Source organism: Benincasa hispida, unplaced genomic scaffold (genome assembly GCF_009727055.1).
Source record: "Benincasa hispida cultivar B227 unplaced genomic scaffold, ASM972705v1 Contig514, whole genome shotgun sequence".
Lineage (NCBI taxonomy): Eukaryota > Viridiplantae > Streptophyta > Magnoliopsida > Cucurbitales > Cucurbitaceae > Benincasa > Benincasa hispida.
The window spans coordinates 89,238-96,198 of NW_024064894.1; the positions used below are offsets into that span (position 1 = coordinate 89,238).

Below are 6,961 nucleotides of genomic sequence, written 5' to 3' on the forward strand. Positions count from 1 at the left end.
GAGTTGAGAGAGAGCCCTTTTGCTCGATCACACCAATCTCAATAACATGGTCATACGTGCATGTAGAGATGAACTAGGTCCTGACCACCTACTGAAGGAAATCAGACGTGATGAGGATTTCCATGAGTAGTGGAATGATCGTTCCAAATTCCATTCATATTTGAACATACACAATTACAATCAAGTAATGAAAACTAAGAAGTCATGCACAATACGAAATTACAACATGCTTAACAAAGATCAAGGGAAAGATTTTACATACCTTTGAAGATTCATCTTCAAACACCCTCGATCACAAATTCTTGAACAATCTTCAAGACAGCAAAAAATGAACGCTCGAACACAGCGACCGCAACAAAGCACAATCAACCAGAAACCACAACACGAACACTACAAACTCAACGAGTGGCCTCCAAAACCTGGACCTATGTCGAGTTGAGTACGACACCAGTATAATGGCTATTTTGGTATTCTCAGTGTGAGAATCTAGAAGCATGGACTTTGTGTGGACTTGGTTAGAGGAAGAGACCAGAGGAAACACAATCGTGTAAACGATTGAGCAAGTGGGAGATGACAGAAGTCTATCGTATAGACGACGCCCAATTGTTTAACAAATGCTCTGCGATCGTCTAGCAAAAGCTCCACGATCGTTTAGCTAAAGGCTAGCTGAGTGAACTATCGTGTAGTGTCACTCCATGATCGTTTAGTTTCTCTTCAGCTATTGTTTAGTGAATCTAATCCACTTAACAGTGGTTTGTGAGTTTTCTCCGAGAATAGAAATCTCAATTCAACAACTTTAGCAAATCTACTAAATTTAAGAAAACATTTTTCCTTTTATCTCACGGTTACCATGAAACCACCAATAACCTTCCACTCAATTGGTTATTAGAGAAAAAGATATAATTATCCAATAATTATTATTATTACAAATATATATGATAACCAACTTACCGTATTATATTTATAACCTATAGTTTTAATATTTCATCTCATGAAACGTATAAACCATAGTACTTTTTCTATTTCATGGTACTTAATGTAAATCTCATTTACATTAATCCTTCACTTGATGTATCTCATACCTCACACTGATCATATCATATATAATCGAATTTTCTCTTGTTAATTTGAACATTTCAAATCAACACCAAGAATTAATTCTCAACTCAAATCTATTAAGCTACCAAGGGGACCTTATGGACCTGAGCTCGAAGTTTCAATGGTACATGAATAACTGACTAAACTCTTTAGTCACGGGATCCATCATCCGTTAACTGCTAGGCATTTCACTAAGGACTGATAGTTGACTCTCTTTACCACAAATATATTATGTGTCCATATCAACCAATCAACAGTGTGATAACTCTTCACAGATCGCTCGTAAGTACAGTTGGGCCAATAATCGTTACGCCCCTATAGTTACATCTAACTCCTTAAGTACCACTGATCCCTCTAATGAACATGAGTCATAGTCCTACTATGATTGAGTCCTCTTTTCCAAAGAGATGTTGTGGCCACTATGTTCAAGACTTGGAATCAGCCTTTAAGGGAGAAATCTATCTACTTACCCCTGCTTCAAGGAATAAGTGAATTCTATCTTGTGTAACTAAGTTCCCAGCTCCGAAATCAGACAAATCCTTAAAAAGGTAGGCATGTTGAGTTAGCAACCTGGCCATTCTCACCCAGACTAATCAAAGAATCACCCTCAAAGGTAGAAGTTCCTAAAACACTCAGGATTAAGGTCATGTCACCTATGGTCGTTTAGGTGAGATGTAAGTCTCCAGTATCAACGGTGTTATATATAGAGACTAGTCATCTCGTGGTCCGATCTTATACAAGCTCTTTGTATAGGACACTCTTGCTCGCATGTCTCCACATGAATGGTCAGGATCTACCATCTGTAGTAGTTCACAACACTTGCAAACCTCTACAAAGCGAGTCGTATCAGTAGTGTCACCAGGATCAAGTATCCATCCTTAATCCTTATACTAAAGACCTATTTAGGTTATCACTTAAGGCATGATCTACTTATATATCTCATATACATGCTTAAGTTTACATACAATAACCTTGATTCATGGAGCTTTGTTTATTGGATATGAGTAAATGCCAAATAAAATAACTCTTATTTTATTCATAACAATGTGTATAGATTACAAACTACGAGACTCCGGGAGAATTAGGACACCAATCCCAATACTTACTATACCTTTAGTGTCAAGAATCCCTAGCATAACTGAAATATGGGTACCTTACCATACCTTCGGTACCAACATTGTAGTAGGGTTCATACAAGGCATAAAATTTATATGAATATAACAGAACGTATATATGTTTAAACATTCCTCATAATTTCATATTATCGCATGGTGCCTTGTAAAAAAAATTAAACATGCCTATAAAACTCCTTTACTGAAATCATCATGCTTCATAACATAAATATAAACATACCAAAAATGCATGCTAAATTCATATTGTAAAACACATTCTTTGAAGTAGAGATGAAGATTGCGGCGCCTGCGAACTACTAGCTTGATTTTGTGTTTGACTGTTTGTTCGTGGGAAAAATCCTTGTGGCCATTCTTTTTGCACCATTGGTTGAAAATTTTGGTGTTGATTTTTTCACGCGAAGTTAGGGTTGTTTCTCCACTCAGGGTTGTAAGTATTGGAAAAAGGAATATTCTTCACGAAATAAACAGACTATGGGTTCCTCAGCCATTCTCCATTGGATGGCCTTCTTCGCAAATGACACAACTTGCGCTCGTTTGATCGATTGCGTTGACCTGCCTCTTATGTGTTCATGGGCTGTTGATTGCGATGGTCCCATTGCTTGCATCACTGTTTTTAATTCTCAGTCGTTGATCGCTTTCTCTCAAGTCTTCATGATTCTTTGAAATGCGATCAAGTATATTCTTAGCCTCGTAGTAAGTTTTTTCGAGCAGACCTCCAGCTACTGCCGCATTGGCAGCCGTCTGCGATACAGGGTTTAAACCGTGGTAAAAAATTTCCATTCATCGACAATTTGGTAAGCCATTGTGCGGGCAATCTCGCACCAGTCGCTTAAACCTCGCCCAGGTGTCACTGAGCGATTCATCGATATCTTGTTTAAAATTAGTAATCAACTTCCTCATTTTGACGTTTTCTGTCGAGGGGAAGTACTTCTTCATGAACTTTTTCACTATCCGTTCCCACGATATAATTTCCCCTGGTTCGAGAGAATAAGCCCATTTCCATGCTTAGTCACACAACAAAAATGGGAACAACGTTAGTCGAACCTCCTCAGTGGAGATGTTTGGGAACATAAACGTATTTTAGATTTCAATAAAACTCCAGAGGTGGGCGTGCGGATCCTCGCCACGCCTACCGCCAAACTGTTCAGCAGTTTGAATCATCTGCAGCATCACCGGCTGCATCTCAAACCTTAATCTGTCCAGAGCTGGCCTCATGATCCCTATTGAGAAATCATAAAGGTTGGGCGACGCATAGTCTCGTATGAGCCTATTGCGGTCGTTCGCCAAGAGAATGGGGTTCGCCATGATATTATTTGCATTTGGTGCTCGATCTTATGATTGCTCCGCCATGTTGGGATCTTTCTCTTGTTGTCGTTGGCGGTTATTTCTTCTTCTTTTTTGGGTTGTATTTAGGCTCAGAAACTTGTCCTTCGCTCATATGACGGCCGCTTCTTCCTTTACCATAGGAGAGGCAGTGCACAGAGATGGGAAGTTTGCAAAGAAAATAAAAAAGTTACCATTGACACAATATGTACTACCGTAGTCCCCAGCAACAGCGCCAAAAACTTGATGCGTTGTGAATATGATGAAATAATGGTGTATATTGCGATGGTGGTGTATGCGTTGTGCATGCAAGTTTTCCTAGCAAAATCCAAGTATAAATCCTACTAGGTTACCTGGTAAGCCTATGGTCGAACACAGGGACTATGGAGACAGTATGCGACGATGATTTCAGACTTTCTTTGCGGTGACAAATAAAACAATGAGTTGGTTGGTATGTTTGTTTAAGGTATAGATTCTATGCGCCGGAATTGAGAAAAGAGTTAATAACAACGAAAGTTACAATGAGTATGTCGGGGAACGGGTTGAGAAGGGATTTAGCTAACACTTCCTAAGATTGCATTCACATTATATGATCATGCAACACACATACAACAACAGGTCATCTCTCAATGCAAATGCTATAGCTCCTAGTTTTAGGACACATGCGATGTATACGATGATGTCTATAGGATTTACGTGTAAGCCTCTATTCTTGTCTATGCGATGATGAATGACACACACATACACAAGGCGACCGCATACTACCATAACCTATTTCTAGGGTGCATGTGATACATATTAGCAAATAGAGCTTATCTTTAAGTCTCTAACTCTTGCTTACGCGGTTCTAATCTAACTTTCTCAAGCCTAGATTCTAACCTAGCTCTCTCAAGTCTAGGTTCTTTCTTTAGACTCTCTCTCTCGAGTATCTCTAAAGGGGTGATGGACGCATACATAAGAAAAAATGATCGCATAAAAAGAAGATTTTAGATCATGGTAGCTAAGTGCTTCTCAACCCATTCGGAAGTTTAGTTACTCATGCATAGTGTAAAGAGAATGAACAGATGTAAAGATGCAAGTTCCATTCTATAAATGATATCAAAATACAGAATGACAACGAGAAGTAAGGATAGGGAGCCTGGTAGCAATTCTTTATATGGCTAAGCCCTTTTCTCGATGGTGGCCTTCGGTATTTGTAGAGATCAAGGTGAAGAAGCTTTTCTCTCAAATGATTGCACTGATGGGATGTCATTAAATCTCTATCTAATGCGCCGATTAATTATCACCGAAAAGTTGAGTGTACTTGCTACAGTGTATCGTTAACGGCTTGTCAACTAAATTCAGATTCGACCGTCATCAGCTTTCTGTCCTATCATGATTTATTAAGCTTTCACCTTGATGCTCCGTCTCTATGCAGCCACCTTATTGAGCAGATCTTCGTGAATGCATACAATCGTATAGCTTTACGGTCGCATCTTCTAATGCGCTCGGACACTGAATTCCTTGTATCGCAATTCTGCCTTGCACCAACGCATTTTCCTGCACAAAATACGTAAATTAGCTACTTTAATGCGATGGGCGCATGCTATCGTAATGTTCTCAACTTAATGTTTTTGGACACGATTTTAAATATTTTTACCGTCGCAATCCTACATTGTTTTACATCTTTGTGTTGTAATAACGTGCATTTCTGCCCGTTATTAGTAGACCCATTTTATTATATCAGTGTAATGTTTATACAACTCCAAGACTTAGATACAAAGTTTACAACAACAACTCTTAGAACCCCGGAAGTGTGAGATACAAAGTTTACAACAACAACTCTTCGAACCCCGAAAGTGTAACTATGGCTATGATAGACCTTGACCTTAGCAACACCCTAGAACTCCTCACCTTTCGCTACATGGAAAGAAAACATGAAAAAAAATGATGAGCTTTACAAAGCTCAATGAGTGGTAAGTAACTTCTAGAGTCTATTTCAACTCATAATAACAAGCATATCATATATATACAAGGTTAGTACTCAAACCTCAGCTTTGAATAAGTCTGGTCTTAACTTATATGTATGGTAGATAGTTAACTGTTACTAATTATAAACGCTTACTCTTTTGTATTCCCTTTATTCCCTATGTGCACATAGCTCCCTGCTTGTGGGCTCAGAAGCGAGGCCTATCGGCCCTCTGACCATTCCATACGAGGTTCCTCCCACAGGCTCAAGAACCAGACCTCTCAGTCCCCTGACCATCCCGTGAGGTTCCATTCGGGCTCAGGAACTAGGTCTATTGACCCCCTGACCATTCCGATCATATATTCTTATTTTCATGATATTTACTCATTCATAACATAAGCATATACAATTTAATCTAAAATATATGCTTAAGACTTAAAGGACATACCACTCACCTCGGTATGGTAGGAATCTTCCTTTCTAGAAGTTCTTTGATCACTTCGGGCTCCCTTTTGAACCCTAAGATCTATATTCAACATAAAGCCCAGATTACTCATAATTATAAGTCTTATTTCGAGATACTTCCTTCTATAAACCTGCTTTAGAATGTCTCAGAAATCTTACCTTAAAATATTAGCTCAGAACTTCTTGTGGTTTGGCCAGAATTCTCAAAACATCAAGACTGACCCAAGCTTACCCGACAGCTCGACCTTTTTGTCTTTTCCTTACTCTTCAGCTGATTCCTTAGAGCTTCTTCTTCGGAAGCCCAACCATGAGAACTAAACTCTCAGATCTTTCAGGTAGCTTTGAAATCACTCCAAACACACGAGTTTTGTAGGAGAAATTCTCGTCCCAAGTTGATGCTACTTTCAGATCTCACTGTCTGACAACATCTCATTCTCTTGGAACTTCATGACCGACACATGCCCTTCATGATCAACGCGTGGTCTCCTTCAAATCCACTTTCTAACAATCTTCCTTACGCTCTTTGAAGAAGATTTGGCTTATGAGTTGAAGAGACATCTTGTGGTGGTATTTATAGGCTAAAAGAAATTATCCTTCTCATCTTTTAAGGCCTCCAAAGCAAGAGACCTCTTACTCTTGAAGTGTTTGCACCATGTTTTGCCACCATCTACTTCCTTTTCCATTCACCTACTCTTATGCCACTTACCCACTTGAGTTGTCTTCCTCATGCATAAGACTCTCTTTGCATGAATCTTTATTCATCCAGCTTCTACTAACTCAAGCTCAAACTTCTCTCGGTACAGCCATTTGTTCGGATGAGCTTATCAGCCTTACGTAACGCAAGTCTCAATACCACTCCATCGTTTAGTCCATCGTGCAGCTCCTGCATATCATCGTTTAGCTCAATCGTTTAGTAAACATCTCGCTCTCAATGATCTTGCGCATAGCCTAGCTACTGCCCCCATCGTTTAGCTCCATTGTTTAGCACCGACGC

At 39.3% G+C, this 6,961-nt stretch overlaps 1 non-coding gene across 1 annotated transcript; it reads left to right on the forward strand.

Annotated features, from left to right (window-relative positions):
* The first annotated feature begins 3,027 nt into the window (after positions 1-3,027).
* Positions 3,028-3,134, forward strand: LOC120069626. Its single transcript, XR_005479607.1, has one exon. It is a non-coding gene; the product is annotated as a small nucleolar RNA R71 (small nucleolar RNA).
* Positions 3,135-6,961: the final 3,827 nt, after the last annotated feature.